Raw genomic sequence first — 17,034 nt, forward strand, 5'->3', positions numbered from 1 at the left:
TTTCGGCAAATATGCAAATAAAAATGTAGAAAATATGCGCATAAATATGCACGTGTTTACCCGAAAATATGCAAATATTTTACAAAATATGCATACAAATAAATAAAAAAATTGTAAAATAGTAACAATTTTATTTAAAAAAAAAAGTGTACATAACTAAATATTTCCTACTATTCATTAAGATTTACTTTTATTTTAAGTAACTACATCATTTTTAAGTATGAATAAACTTATTTAGAATTATGGTAACAATAAATGACCAAGTGGTGTTCAAAATTTTCTAACAAAAACTTGTGGCTTCTGTCTGAGTACATATATTTATATATGGAAAAACTTCGTTCAACATCAACTGATGTAACGGGAGCATTTTTCAAACTAACCAAAACATTTGGTTCTAAATTAATTGTTTCCGAAATATTTCCAGCTAGAACACTGACTACTTCAGAAAGAATATGGTAACCTTTATTTTTTTCCATAGTAGCTTAGGTAGCATTTCTTTATAAAGTTGAATTCTTATAGGAGATTTAAGAAATACTTTTTTGACACTGGATATCATGGTATTTACAAGAGGAAACTTTTTTCGTATTTCATCTGCAACTCTGTTTAATCCATGCGCTACACAAGTAACATGTATTAAATCTGGGAAAAATATTTTTAAATTTTGTCCTGCTTTCACCATATAAGGAGCAGCATCCGATAAAATAAGCAGTAATTTATTAGAAGGAATAGTTGTCGGAAGAAAAAAAGTTGCTAATGTTTCTTGTATAAAACGCGAAATTGTTAAAGCATTTGTTTTCTCAAGTTGCTGGCATGAAATAAGATGAGATTTTGGTAAGGTATCTTCTTTAAGAACACCAATCAATAAATGAGCAATATACTTTCCTGAGGAATCAGTGGTTTCGTCTACAGATATGTAAAAATAATTATCTGCAATTTCTTCCTTACTATTAATTAACACCGACGAGTATAGCCCGTTCACATTATTTCTTCTTAGAGACCGATCACTTGGAACATTAAGTTTGCAATATTTTTTTAAAAACGAACTAAAATTTACATTTGCTAATTTTGAAAGCGGTATGTTTGCAGACACTAATGCGCGACACAAGTCTTCATTAAAAGTTTCTTGCTCATCTAATTTTTTTGAAGTAGATTGGAAACATTTAGCCATTGAAGTTTGATGTTTTCCTCCTATTTTTCCTTTTTTTGCAATGTGTGAAGCAGTTCTCACATGTTGGTCTATCTGAAATTTCTTCTCACATGCTATCTATAAATAAAAATAAAAACCTTTATTTTAACCCAACCTTTAAAATATAAAAATATACAAGGTGTTTTTGGTTAATCAAATAACTGGTTTGGAAAAAAAAAACACTCGCTAAGTGTTTTAAATGCAGTATTAATCCACAAATTAGTTTTTGTTACTAACCATTAGTACATCATATAACTTATTTTAAAATTCAACAAAAGTTTTTTTTTTGTTAATTCAATTACAATAAAAATAATTGTGTTTTAGAATAGCTAACTTCATAAAAAAAAGTAAAGGTGAAAAATTTTTCTAAATCCACACCATTGTATTGTACCATGGACAATTTTTTCTCACTAAAGGAAGCTATTTTTCATTTAAAAACAACCTACGAGTACTAAATTTCAAGTAAATACGTTTATTGGTTTTAAAGTTATTGTTGTTATTAACTAAAAGAATTTAATTTTTTATAATTTTAACACCCTGTATCTCGAAAAGTAAATAAGTTTGACCCCTCATTAACTATATCGTTTTGTTCAATTTTTCGAGAAGTATCTACAGTCAAACGTTGTAAGTGTCATTTGGAAACACCCTGTATGTATGAAATATTAGATATTTAATAGAAAATATTAGATACCCATAGACAGCTCTTTATAAGGTTTAATCCAAGTTGAAGCACTGGTTGTTTTAGGCATTATAAAATCACAATCTTCCTTTTTGTTACGCACAACGAGTGTTTACGCTTTGAATATCAAAACAAAAATGATTTACAAATCTGAGCATCAAATTAGAAATGTTTAGGTACCTAATTCAATAAACTGGGAGATTTTGGAAAATCCCTAAATTAGGAACAAAACTATTAGCCGTTTACCTGCTGTTAAGATACAATAAATTGTAGATAGATTTGGGGATTAGATCATAAAATGCAAATGAGCGAACCCTTAGCGATTATCCAATAACTGAATGCCTCAGTGACCGAGACTTTCTAAGAATGTTGAGGGCTACTTAAATTGATCTTCTTTGAAATTGTAAATGTTTTGTACCTGTAGAGATTACGTACTTAGATCATTTCTTGATTAAAATGACTACAAAATTTTATACAAGAATTGAAATAAATTGGTATGTTTAAAAATTTTCAAATACAGTATAAAAATCTGAACTTTTATGCACTTTATGCAAACTTTTATACAAATTTGCCAAAATATGAAATATTTGCATAAAATATGCACAATATGCAAAATATGCAATATGCATATTTGCCGAAGTCTACTAATAATAATGGAAGCAACACTAAGAAAATCGGTGGTATAGATTACTCTGAAGATCAAATTTTATATGGATTTGACCTTTGAGAAAAATAAAACATGAAACTTCTATAATATGGAATAGCTAATAAAAATAGAAGCAACACTAAGAAAATCGGTGGTGCAGAATACTATGAAGATCAAATTTCATATGGATTTGACATTTGAGAAAATAAAATATAAAACTTCTATAATATGGAGGTGTATGCTATACTTACAAATACTCCATTTGATAAATCAATCTTTCGGCACAAGTTACACCACTATTTAAAAGAGGCCACCTACAAAATCGTGAAAACTATAGGAGTATCAGTCGAATGAATGCGAGTACAGAGAACTGAAGAATTCACAGTCTCAGGCCAGTATGCTATTCAATCGTCTAGAATTGTTTATTATTGGCATTTCGTCCGCAACTGCGGAGAACATTATCAAACACGATATGGCAGCGGATGGTACCTCCTGTCATTCACTGGTGAGTATCTATCTTGATGATAATAGGCCAAAAACCTACAATTAAAATGGAAGCAAGATTAAACACAACTAAGACAAATGGTTGGTCAAAGTACCAACCGACTAGAAGCCTTGAAGCCTTACCAAAACTTGTTAACCAAATATAGAAAATATTTAGATAACAATATGAAGATGTGTGTCTAAAGAGCTCATTAATAATAACACATGCAAGGTACGTTATTCAAAATCATTATACTCCATAGTATTCATATGGTTAGAATTAAAGTAGGGAGTCCAAGAATTATTAATATCTATAAACTCCCTAGTGAATTATGGCTCGAGCACGTAATACTGCCCTTTATTTATGTGAGAGATTTCAACAGCCATAAAGAGGCTTGAAACTACGGCACTAATGACGATTCAGATAGTCCGTTATATGACCAGGTTTAACTCAACAACTTCCAGTTTTTAATGTAGAAGACAAGATCATGTTTAAATTAGTTACGTGAAGAAAAGATTTAAAAAAAATCAAGAAAGGTCAATAACAAGTCTCCTCAGCCATAACACTGACCTGTCTTTCCAAAAATTGATCTCGAAATACCAATTATTACATATGTGCCAAGACAAATGATTTAATCAAAAATCAGCTTTATCTCGGTTGCAAAAAATCCGTTCCAAAAGGCTATAGAGAAAAAGGTGGAATCATAATACGAAACTATTGTATAGCGAGTTTAGTTTCAAGCGTAAATAGCTCTAAAGTTGTTGATGCTTACAACTGAAAATTTATAGAATATAAATCGGAGTTCGCTCTGATGAAGCCAAGGGGCAAAAATATGCATATCAGCGAATAGTGGTACGCTGTAATGAAATCAACCTAAACCCTCTATTTTATTTTTGAAAACCTAAAAATAAAAAGGCGGACTCTGCTGAAGAAAGCGATAGTGGTACAACACTAATAAGCAACAAAATAAACTAAGTTACTCCTAATTTAATTACATATTTGTCAGGAGAGTAAAATTATTCTGGATGGCCAGGAATTCAAAAAAATGGGACATAAAATAACGCAGCTATGAACTTCTATTCCATATCTTTACTCAGCTGTCTATAAACTATTGTAGAAACTTAATTAAATAGAAATCACCTACGAAAACAGCTGTAAATATTTTTTAAAGTCAGCTTTCATACTCACGTCAAAATATCCATAGACTTTATAGATCTCACACTAACTTATGGTATAGTATGTGACGAAGTACTTATATACAATCTCTTACGAACTCAGCTCTTGTGAAACAACTTGGGGATATCCAGCTGCTACTCTGTGATGTTCAGCGATAGCCCTGGTATAGTCTGTAACAGCATATTATGTTGCTTTATAGATGAATAACGCTTACACATGACATACCGATGGGAAACTATGCGCGTACTATGATAACCGTATACTTAAGATACACTCAACTCCAATGGTTTCCCGTTTTATTAAAAATAGTCCCACTTAAAATCTCAGGAAATGGTGCTTTAGAAATATAAAAAGCTTAATAATAATGTATCTTATCTTGACAACAACATATTCCTGACTTAAAAAGAAATTATCAAAAATTCAGAAACCCTCAAGTGCTAACTGCCAGATCTCTAATATTAGACAACATTGAAACAAGCAAATGGTGGAAAATAGGTAAGATAAAAGCATAAAGTCACACATTTATATAGTCAATCGGTTTTAGGGTTTTATTCAAATTATAAAACATGTGTGACATTAAATAGAATCTGTACCGGATGAGACAGATACAGTTAAAATGGAAGCAACATTAAACACAACTAAGACAAATGGTTCCTCTAAATACATACTAGCAAAATGGGGTTAGATCCATTCTAAAGATTATGACTACAGTCACGAAAAACAAACTAATGACACATGACTTTGAATGCCCTCTACTTACTTATCTAGAACTATGGAAACATAGTTTTAACATCAATGTTTTATAAATAAAATTGATTGTCCAGATTTAGCCATACGGCTCACACTCCCTCTAAGGGAAAAATTTTCTAATCCCAGATACCTACAATATCAAAAGGATTGAGCTCTGATGGGGTTCTTTTCGTGTTTTCGAGCCCTAGGTGACTTGGTATGCTGGAGTATCTCCCAAAAATTTTCGTACACATCTGGACGTCGCGAAGAGTACAGCTTTCTGCATAGCCTTATAAAGATGTTCATTTAGACCCAGCTGTTTTATGTTACCTAGGAGGTTTTTGGGAATAACACCAATAGTAGATAGAATAATAGATACTATCTGGGTACTTTTCATTCTCCATTGTCTCCTGATTTGTGTTTCTAGATCTCTGTAGTTGGCGATCTTTTCGTTGTATTTAACATGCAAATTATTGGTGTTAGGTATCACCATCATCAATCAGGTAACAGATCAATAAGTGTTGTTTTATTGTTATTATGTATTATTTTCATTTTTATGTGAAGTTTGTAATTTATTACGCTTCCAATATCTATCGATTGAACTGAATGCCCTGTGCTGCTAAAATTACACTGCTTAAATTATTAAAGAAAGCTTTATAATTTAGTTCCTATTGTTGCAATTTATTGAGTTTGACATTTTTTAAACGTACTTGATGTGTATTGGAGCATAACCAATCTTTTACATCGATTTTCTGCATGTTTTAATTCTTCCCGAAATATCTGGATAGCCCAATCCGTTAAGGCTATTATTGCTCATCTCTTTGATTTAGGTTACTTACTTACTTACTTACTCCGTGGCATTACAACTCTTCGTGGGTTTTAGCCGACTCGACAACATGCCTCCACTGTTTTCTATCTTGAGCAACCTCCATCCAATTCTCCACGCACATATTGCTTAGGTCTCCTGCTATATTATCTCGCCACCGGAGACGAGGGCGTCCGCGTGGTCTCCTTCCAGTTGGGACTTCCTCCCACATCAGTTTTACTGTTCGTTCGTCAGAATGTCTTCTGAGGTGTCCTGCCCATTGAAGTCTTCTGGACTTAATTTCTTTTATGATGTTGGTGTCTGGGTAAAGTTCTTCGAGCTCTTTGTTAGTTCTTATCCTATATTGTCCTGATGCTTCATTCAGCACAGGGCCAAAGATCTTCCTTAGGATTTTTCTTTCCCAAACACATAGTCTTTCTTCGTTTGCCTTTGTTATCGTCCACGTTTCGCTTCCATACATCACAACGGGTCCTATGAATGTTTTATAGACCTGTATCTTCGTACGTCTTGTTAGTTGTTTCGATTTTATAAGGTTTTGGAGGGCAAAAAGACATCTGTTGCCGGCCTAGATCCTGTTGTTTATTTCTTGTGATCCGTTATGGTCTTCAGTTATTGTTGTTCCAAGATACTTGAATTCTCTAACGCGCTCAAAGTTAAAGTCATCGATGGTGATGTTCTGACCGATTCGATATATTTCGTCTTGTTTTCGTTGATTTGGAGCCCCATCTTCTCTGCTTCCTTCTCGAACCTCGCGAAAGTCTGCTTCATCCTTAATCGTGTGTTTCCTATTAGATCGATATCGTCTGCAAATGCCAGTAGTAAGTTTGGTCCTTCTCGATGAAATATTGTATTCGGTTTTTCGATTCTTGCACTTCTGATTATGTGTTGCAGAGCTAAGTTGAAGAGTTGTGGTGAAAGTGCATCTCCCTGTTTTAGTCCATTGTTTATTTTAAATGTCTCCGAGTATTGTTGTCCAACTCTTACCTTACATCGTAACCGTTCCATACACATCCGTATCAACCTGACTAGTTTTTTTGAAAAGCCAAGTTCCTGCATCGCCGTCCACAGTCTGGCCCTGCATACTCTATCAAATGCTTGTTTAAAATCAATGACATCTGATGAAGCTCACGATCAAACTGCCAGCATTTTTCCATTATCCGTTTTATTGTGAATATCTGGTCAATGGTAGAGCGGCCCGGTCTGAATCCCCATTGATAATCTCCAACGATTCCTTCTGTGTATATTTTGGTTCTTTCTAGCAGGATGTTTGCAAGGATTTTGTAGGTGGTGTTTAGGAGTGTTATTCCCCAGTAGTTAGTACATTGCTTTTTGTTTCCTTTTTTGTGTATTGGTACAATAATCCCTTCTTTCCATTCATCTGGCATTATTTCTTCTCGCCAAATGTCTTGAATTATCTTGTATATAGAACTGTACAACGCTTCTCCTCCATGTTTTAAGCACTCTGCGGGTATACCATCGCTACCTGGTGTCTTATTATTTTTAAGTTTTTTAATTGCCTGTATTACTTTTTCGTATGTCGGGTATTGGTCTTCTATTTCAGCTGTATGTACCTGTATGTTTGATGTATTTCTTCTAGATTGGTCGTTCAATAGTTGATAGAAGTATTCCTTCCAGGTTTTTAGGATTTCCTTGTCATCAGTGATAAACTGCCCGTTGTCGTTTTGAAGAAAGTTTCCTGTTCTTGCTTGGTACCCTGTCTTGATATCTGAAACTCCTTTGAAGAACTGTCTCGCTTGTTTGTTCTTTATTTTTTCTTCTATATCTCTGATTATTTGTTCCTGATACTCCCTCTTCTTCCTTTTTATTCTTGTCTCTGTTCTTCTTTGTCTATACATTTCATTGTTGTGTCATTCATTTGATTTAGGTTGGCAATTCGAATTGTTGTTCAAATTTTTCAAATTGTTTTTAAACAACAACTTGAAGTAAGTTTTAAAAAGTTAAATAAACAGTTTATTTTATAATTAAAGTATATTTTCATCTATATATTTGGGGAAATAGGAAAATCGATAGATTTTTTTTAAATAAAGCTGCAGCTAAGTTTTTCAGCAGTATATTTACAATATATTGTATACATAAAAATTATTTAATAGTATAAAGTAGTTTTTTACAATCAGTAAATTAAATATTTGATTAATTTTTAATCTATTTTAGTTGCACAGTTTTGATAATTAGAAAAATACCTGTCAAAATTAGACGAGCTTATTGATTTCAACCTGGATTGCTCTAAGAAACATTATATTTTCATCTCACGTCTCCTTACACTACTTACAGCACTTTATCTCAAACGCCATGTTGGAAAAACTATTTATCTTCGAGGTTTGGAACGTGTCATTTGTGAGTAACTCTTTGATAAGTTTATTCAACGGACCCAGCAGCAAAAGATAAACGGCAAGAAAAAGGGGAATTTGTCTTGAAAACTTGGCAGACACAAAAGTTTTTTACGCTGTTTCGGTATAATTTTGGAATAGAAGGGGGAGATCGGGAAAGGTACAAAAAAGTTTAAGAAAAATAAAAATTTATATACAGTGGATTAATAATTTATAGACTGAGATATAATAATTATGTTATTTTTAAATTTTATATGGGAATGTTACCACACAAATGGAAAATTAAAATTCAAATTAATTTCTATAGTTTCTTAATAAAAAAGTATTTTTGTTCTATATTTTCTACTTTTATATAAAAGTAGGCATTGACACACTTTTCGAATTGAACAGGTTAAGTAACAGCAGTCTTGAATGTATTAACAGCATCTTATCCTCAGTTTAAACCTTGACTTTTGAGGAATTGTTTCTCAAAATCGTGGTACAAATCGTTTTAGACTATCTCGGTTTTGCTCGAAGAAATATTTCCAAAATTCAGGCAGGAATATTTCATTCAGGCAGATTTCTCTAGCATAAATTTCTGCTTGGAAGATAATATAGTAATTAACTGTTTTTTAACTAAGGATTAGCTTTGATTTTCTTCCATATACTTTACCTCCAACTCCTTCATCGGTTTTAGATCTGTCTGTATACCACGTACTAGAATGGAATGCAAAATAGAAATGCTATTTGGCATGTGATTATCTTTGATTTTTTTTTATCAAACCATATTCTATTTAATAAATCATTTTATGTGACACCTCGTACATTCTCTTGTCTCTTGGCGCCTCTTTGCGAATTCATTCCCTAGCTTTAAACCCTTCATTATTTACTTCTTGAGCTACCCTTTTTCCATCGACACGATCTGACGAGCTGTTCTACCGAAACTACAAAAAAAGCGTCAAAAATAACCAAAATGAACCTTAATTTTTTTTTTTTTCAAATTGTCCCAGATCTAGGGAAAAATTGAATTTCTCCCACACTCTAACACATTCGCTCTTATGAAAAGCGCTGTTGGCAATTGTTACAAAATGTCCCGTTGTTCATAAGATCTGGAAAAAAAAGTATTTTAGTGAGACAGAAAAGGTGTAGCCCCTTTACAATCCCCACTACAAAAAAAGTCAAAAATAAACAGAATGAACCTTAATATTTTTTTAATTCCCCAGGTCTAGAAAAAAATTAAATTTCTCCTATACTCAACATTGATATAATTGATACAACACATTGACTCTTATGGAAAGCGCTGCTGCCAGTTGTTGCAAAATGACCCGTTTTTTAGAAGATCTAGGGAAAAAGTATTAGTGTAAGGCAGAAACAATACAACCCCTTTACTGATGGCTGAAGAAATCTGGTTATTGATATACGAAAGAAAATTTAAGAACAAAAATGTTTGATATAAGGTAATCCACAATATTAATAAAAGAAGCGAAGGAAATTTGGTTGGAGAAACAATGTGAAGAACGTACAAGCTAAAAAATAAGAAAGAATATATTAATATTCAAAATAAACTGTAAAAAATAACAGCTTAGAAAGCTAGAGCTAGAAAGAAAAGGGATCAGTTGGGTATTTTATCTACGGATGATAATAAACTAACAATAGGTCCTTACCAAATAAAAACAATATGGACAGAATATATAAAAGTGTAACTAAATATTTTTCTGGAAAATAATCATTCTTCCGATTTTGAAAATATGCAGATTTTATAAAAAGAGTTAAATCACAGTAAGATGTATATTTGGGATAACGTACATTAAAAAACAACAAATTTGTATCAATCATAAAACCGCTTTTAAAGATCTCTACAATTTTACAGAGTGGTCGAAAAGTCACTGTACTGAAAATAGTGCTATTTCCAAAACAGAATATATTTATATAGAACAAACTAATGCAATATAAAGAGATATACAAAGACCTATTAAAAGAACAACTTACCCAAAAGTTAGACAGTGATGATAAAGATATAGACGAAATAGACAACATACTTACAGCAAAGATGATTACATCAGGCAAAGAAATAGCAAAAAAGGATCTAAAAAAGAACAACTATATATCAACAGAAACAAAGAAGCTTATGGATAAAAGACGGAAGCTGAACGAAGAAGGCAAAAGAAAATCTTTAGAATATGTAGAAATCAATAAAACAATAAGCAGAATGATAAAAGAACATAAGATAAAAGAACAAGAAATAAAAATAGAAGAAGTAATACAGAACAACAAAAATATAAAATGCTTATGACAGAAATTAGGTAAGTGTGAAATAAACAAAATAAAAGATGTAAACGGAGTAGAAAAAAACATTAAAGATGACATCATAAATGTAATCCATCATTTCTACTTAGAATTATATAAAACAAAAAGGAACCACCAAAAGAAATTAAAAACCAACTTAAGGCTAAAATAAAAAATTACTATTTAAATGGGAATAAGCCACAATTAAAGGTTAAAATACGTTTATTGACGTTTCAATTTCCACTTCGGAAATCGTTCTCAAAATACAAACTAATGTTTGTATTTTGAGAACGATTTCCGAAGTGGAAATTGAAACGTCAATAAACGTATTTTAACCTTTAATTGTGGCTTATTCCCATTTAAATAGTAATTAATTTAAAATGCCACAAGAAAATAGCTTCAGAACAATAAAAATAAAAAATGTCAACTCAGAGCTACAGGAAAAGATGGAATAACTGCAGATATGCTGAAATACGGTGAAAAAGTGGTAATTAATACTCTACATTCCCTTTTTAACAAGATATTAAAAGAAAAAAGAATCTCAAACAACTGGAAGGTATCCGTAACCATTATCCTACACAAGAAAGAGAATAAAGCAGATATAAAAAACTATCGTCCTATAACACTCCTCAATGTAATGTATAAACTCCTAACAAAAATTTTAACCAATAGATTGACGACAAAATTCGACGGATACCAGTCGAAAGAACACGCTGGTTTTAGAAAGGGATTCAGCACAAGTGACCATTTACTAAGTATGAAAATACTTATAGAACGAGCAAATGACTACCACATTCCTCTATATATAGCGTTCATAGATTTCGAAAAGGCTTTCGACAGTGTCGAACATTGGGCAGTGAAAAGTTCTTTGATTAACAGCAGAATTGACCACGGATATACGGAACTCATAGCCAATATACAACAATTAAAGTATATGACGGAACAAAATCAATACAAATAAATGGCGAAGTGAGACAGGGTGACACAATATCACCGAAACTTTTCAATCGGGCTCTGGAAGATATTTTTAAAAGATTAGAATGGGAAAAAAAGGTATAATAAAAGTTGTGGACAACGCTTGAACCATCTAAGGTACGCTGATGACATCGCCTTGATAACTGATAAAAAAATAACCGTCCAGTTCCTATTTTTGTTGTTTCCATCTCTTTTAGTGAGTGTTGACAAAGTAATAAGAAATGAAATTTCTCATTAAGCATGATATCGAAATAAGATGTTTGGTTCTGTATCTCCTATAAATATTTACTGCATGAATAAAAGCTATTTATATATTTTGATTAATCGTTTAAACTGATTAATATATATCTATATACATTAGACAGTAGGATAATAAATAAAACACAACTTTTAAATGCTTTAATCAGAAGTACGACGTCAAATAATTAAACATAACAAAGAGATGATAAGGAGTTGACGTTTTGAAACAAAAAGTATTGCATATAAGTGTCATATTTGTAACTACATATAAAATATTAAAAAAATCTAGAGATTAGTATATTTTGATTTAAAAGTTTATTAAAATATTTAACATATTCGTTATAGGGTAAGGCAATGGAACTTTTTATGTTCTTGTTTACCAGTGAACGATAGAATCCTCTTGTTACGTCACCGATAAACACTAACATTATACAAGCCTGTGCACCCACAGCAAACCATAGTAATGATGAAATATCAGAATTTTGCAAACAAATAAGCAACCTTATAAGAGATATATCGAGACATGAACTTCTTATAGTCGTGGGAGATTTCAGTGCTAAAATAGGTAACGGAAAAGAAGGGCAACATATTGGTCCTTATGGATTATGAGAGAGAAATCAACGAGGAGAAAGAAATCAACGAGGAGAAACACTGAGTATCTTTGCAGCTGAACATGACTTTATCATGCTAAACACATTTTACAAAATACCACCTAGACGCCGATATACGTGGAAATCACCTAGAGACAACGGAAAAGACGTTATTACAAGAAACCAAATAGACTACGTACTTGTTAACAAAAGGTATCGAAATAGATTCAATAGTGTTAAAACCTACCCAAGCGCTGATATTCAATTTGACCACAATCCTTTAGTTAGCGTCTGTAGAACCTAGTTAAAGAAAACACGCGGAAAAACTGTAAAAAACATGACATGGGAAAACTGAAATGTAGTGAAGTAAAAGAAATAGTCAGCAAAACAATAAATAGAAAATTCAAAGAAATCGATAATACAACGGAAAGCACAGAAGAGAAGATAGAATCCCTAAGAATTATGATACTATGATTAAGAAGATAAGATATTGCGCAAGTCGTGACGTAATTGGAGAGCTGCACGTTCGTAATGTCAGTTTTTTGTATGTGTCAATAAATAATCTTTAATAAATAGTTTGGAGATATCCTTTTGTGTACGATTATTGTAATTATTAAACCTTTTTTTAATATTATTATTTTGCTAATCGAATAATTTCATCACAGAATGCATAAAAATCCCATTTAACTTTAACAAGAATTCAAATTCTGCTCTCCAATGACGGCATGCGCGAACACGACCGATTTTGTGCTACGGGAAGATCCTATCTTGTTATTCATAGTATCATGCTAAGAATAAGACATGGATGACGATAGAGATTCTGCACATTACAACGAGATATACAGAGAAATATCAGAGAAATCAAACGGAAAGAACTGGAAAAAATTTTTCTCCTAGAAAAATGAATTGGTGTGTAATCAACTTTCATATAATTTAGTTCCTTATAAATAGAAAAACCACGTCTTCAAATTGTATTCAAAGAGATACAGGTAAAAATAATGAAAGTAATGGGTGTTGTGATAATAGGTGTGTAAAGAAATAACTTATATATATTGTTAAATTAAGATATAAACATCTACTGGATGCATAGGTAATTGGCTCATTTTGCAAAATATCCCGTATCTGGTATCTGTTTAAAAGGGCAACAATCCCGATTGCCACTTCACAGTATTGATAATGAATACAAAACATAAATAATTTTAGAAGTTGTCTCAACAGATGTATGTAGTCCTAGAGATCCAGTAACTCATTATAATAAAAAGTATTTTTCTTCGTTTACAGACCATTATTCCCATTTTTGTATGTTATTTGACCGAAAAGAAATCTGAAGTAATAGATAAATTTGAAGAATATATTGATATGATCAATACTGAATTTAATGTAAAAATTGAACAAATAAGGTGCGATAATGGAGGTGAATACTTCAAAAGCTTATGTTTAAATAATGGAATAATATCAAAAGTCGGTGTATATCCAAACCTTCAGAAACACAATGGTGTTTCTGAACGTTTTAACATAACCATTATGCAAAAGGAAAGATGTTTAATTTTTGATTCAAATTTAGATAAAAGCATGTGGGGTGAAGCTGTGAGAGTAGCAGCATACTTAATTAATAGCACTGAAACTCGAACTTTATCTGATAACAAAACACCCGCTGAAATGTGGTATGGTGAAAAGCCAAATATGGATAAAATTGTTTGGTTGTAATGCTAATAATTTATTTTCTAAAGAGAACAGGTTTTCTAAGCTTGATCCTAGTAGTGAAAAGCTAATTATGGTGGGTTATTCAGATAATGATTAGAGACTACGTAATGCAGAAGAATATAAAATTCAATTAAAAAATATAAAATTGGACTTATTGAGAATCACCAAATTGCAAAAATTTAATTTAGAATTTAGAACTCAACTGAAATTATTAGAATGAAAAATATTCCAGAAAGAATCACTGAACAAGAAAATATACAGAAAGAAGAAGCATAAGAAAGGGAAAAGCATATTTTAAAGACTACAATTATGAGTATGATTCAGCGACTAATCTAGTAGCAGCTATATCAGTAAGACATCTGGATAATGTTTCTGAAAGAAGCAGTCAAAGACGTGGAATGGAAACAAGCAATCAGCGATGAACCTGACTGAATGAAGAAAACAGTACGTGGACTTTGGTAAAACAACCAGAAAATGTGAGTGTACTAGACTCAAAGACTTAATTTATGGAACGTTGAAAGAACCTGTATATATGTATCAATCAGAGGGGCTTGAAGGATATGACAAAGATTTAATTTGTAAATCATTGTATAGTGTAAAGGAAGCTTCGAAATATTGGAACCCAAATTTTACATTAAAATCTAACTGATCTTGGTTTTTAACAATATAGAAAGGGTCCTTGTTTGTATTATAGGGATGTTACATTTTTACTTGTATATATGTTGATGATTTAATAATATTTTCAAAAGAGAAAATATTTTTTTTATAAAAACTTATTAAAAAAAATGAAATATTTTAAATGAAAGTGATAATGATAAATTAGCCTAAGAACTACAGACCAATAGCCCTACTATTGGCGAAGTTTAAGCTACTAGAACGACTTATCTACAACAGAATTAGTCCAAAGCTACTTGAATCAATAGCGGTTGATCAGGCAGGTTTCCTACCGAAAAGAAGCTGCGCAGATCAGGTTCTTTCACTTACCACATTTATTAGGGCAGGGTTCCAGAGAAAACTTAAAACTGGGGGGAATAGGTAAAATATAAATACTGGATCAAGAGGTTCTAATGGATGATATTAAAGTAAAATTATAAAAAAGTTACAATATCAAGTGATGAAGGATAGCCCAATTCAATGGTCCAATAGTCACGAAAATTGATAGACACACTTGGATTGGCGGAAGAATAAAAATATTAGCAAAAGCAGTAGAAAAATTGGACGAACCATAGTTTATTTAATCTTCAAATATAGCTGTCAAATGTGAACAAAAAAAGAACAAGAGGATAGTAGACTTGAAGAAGTGAAAAAGAACTATGTATGATAATCTACTAAAATCTACAGATCAAATGGGTAGTCCACTCAGTCCATAATAGCAATCATTTTGAATCATTTACTGAATAACTTAATTCCACAGTTACCTTTCTCTCTACCCTTCATAAAAAAGTTTCTGGGAAACAAAATTAACAAAAGGCTGAAGAGAAAAAGGCCTGAACATTGACGTTAGAAGATTAACAAATTTGAAATTCACAGACGACACAGTTTTGTTCTCGGACAACCTCAAGGAGATAAATATGTACAATGCTGCATGAACTTCAGTTAGTGTGTGCCAGTGTGGGTCTTAAAATAAACATCTCCAAAACTAAATTCATGTCAAACCTAGTACCTAATGGAAATATCAATATTGGAGACAACGAAGTAGAGCTGGTGGAAAAATACATATACCTTGAACACGAAATAAAGATCACAAGAGACAACCATACATACGAACTACGAAGAAGAATAAACCTAGCATGGCCAGCGTATGGAAAACTCAAAGACATCTTTAAAACCGATATACCAATTTCTTTAAAACGTAAAACATTTGACCAATGTGTGTTGCCTGTGATGACCTATGGTGCCGAAACTTTGACATGGTCAGCTACAACTTCTAAAATGCTGCAAATAGCTCAGAGCAAAATGGAAAGGTCAATGCTGAGCATATCGCTTCGTGAGCGAGTTAGAAATGAAGACTTAAGACGAAGAACAGGAGTTATTGAAGTAATTTCCGGAGTTACCACACTGAAATGGAACTTGGCAGGACACGTCGCCCGAATCAGTGCTGAAAGGTGGACGAAGAGATTGCTTAAGTGGGGGCTGAGGTTAGACAAAAGATGTAGAGGAAGACTATCTACTCGTTGGACTGACGATCTCAAGAAAATGTCAAGAAATTGAATAAAAAGTTCACAAGCCAGAGCACAATGAACAAAAATGAGGGAGACCTATGTCCAGCAGTGGACGCAAAGGGCTGGGTGATGATGATGATATTAGTGACGATATGATGATAAAAGTTCATGAGGAGTAACTTAAACTTAGTTAAGCTTATTAAACTTGTTATTAAACATATTTGAAAATAATGAATCCCAAAACATATCCTCAAGAAACTGATATTTAACTCGAACATTTTTGATGGTCCCCCAAATATCGAAACAGTAGAACCAATTCAATGTAAAAAACTACCATTGAGAAAACATTTTTGCCCTGTTCGGATTGTCAGAGTTGTTATATCGGTCAATCTTAACAATGGCTCAAACACAGAATAACACAACACAAAAGTGACTGTACAATAAAGAAAAATACGTGTGCGGCGGTTGACCCCTATTTAAAAACTGGACACAAGTTTGACTAATCAAATGTTGGAGTTTTAAAGCAAGAACGTAATTATAAAAAAATATTGTTTTTAAAATTGTATCACATTAATAACGTAAAAGAGGCAATAAATTACAAAGCAGACACGGGACAATTAAGCAATATCTACTGTAATATTCTTAATATTTTAAATTAATTTTTCTACGTAAACAATAAAAGTTTAACCATCGTGTCTACTTTTAACGTATATAAAACTGTGTCCAAGTGACATTGTTAATACTGTTTTGCAAGAACATGGAAATGTTTACGCGTAAAGTACTTTACATCTGTAAGTCAATAATTTGTAACATCGTTTTTTTTTTCTATTATTTTTATTCAAAATTATGTTGTAGTTTTCTTCTGATGATGTTGATAAGTAATTAACGAAATATTGAGACATAAAGAAAAAAAAGAGTTCCAGATACTCGCGTTGCAATCTAAACGCGTTCCCCTAGTGGGACAGAGAAAAAAAATACGATCAGTCCTTGCATCTCTTTCTAGTGGCCGGAGTTTATCAACCAC

The 17,034-nt window shown here is 32.1% G+C and overlaps 1 protein-coding gene across 1 annotated transcript in view; it reads left to right on the forward strand.

Moving 5' to 3' along the window:
• Positions 1-17,034, forward strand: part of tow (target of wingless repressor) — a 552,940-nt gene that overhangs the window by 347,318 nt on the left and 188,588 nt on the right. The gene's annotated exons all lie outside the window — the stretch shown is intronic.

The sequence above is a fragment of the Diabrotica undecimpunctata genome, chromosome 2, assembly GCF_040954645.1.
Source record: "Diabrotica undecimpunctata isolate CICGRU chromosome 2, icDiaUnde3, whole genome shotgun sequence".
Taxonomy (NCBI): Eukaryota; Metazoa; Arthropoda; class Insecta; order Coleoptera; family Chrysomelidae; genus Diabrotica; species Diabrotica undecimpunctata.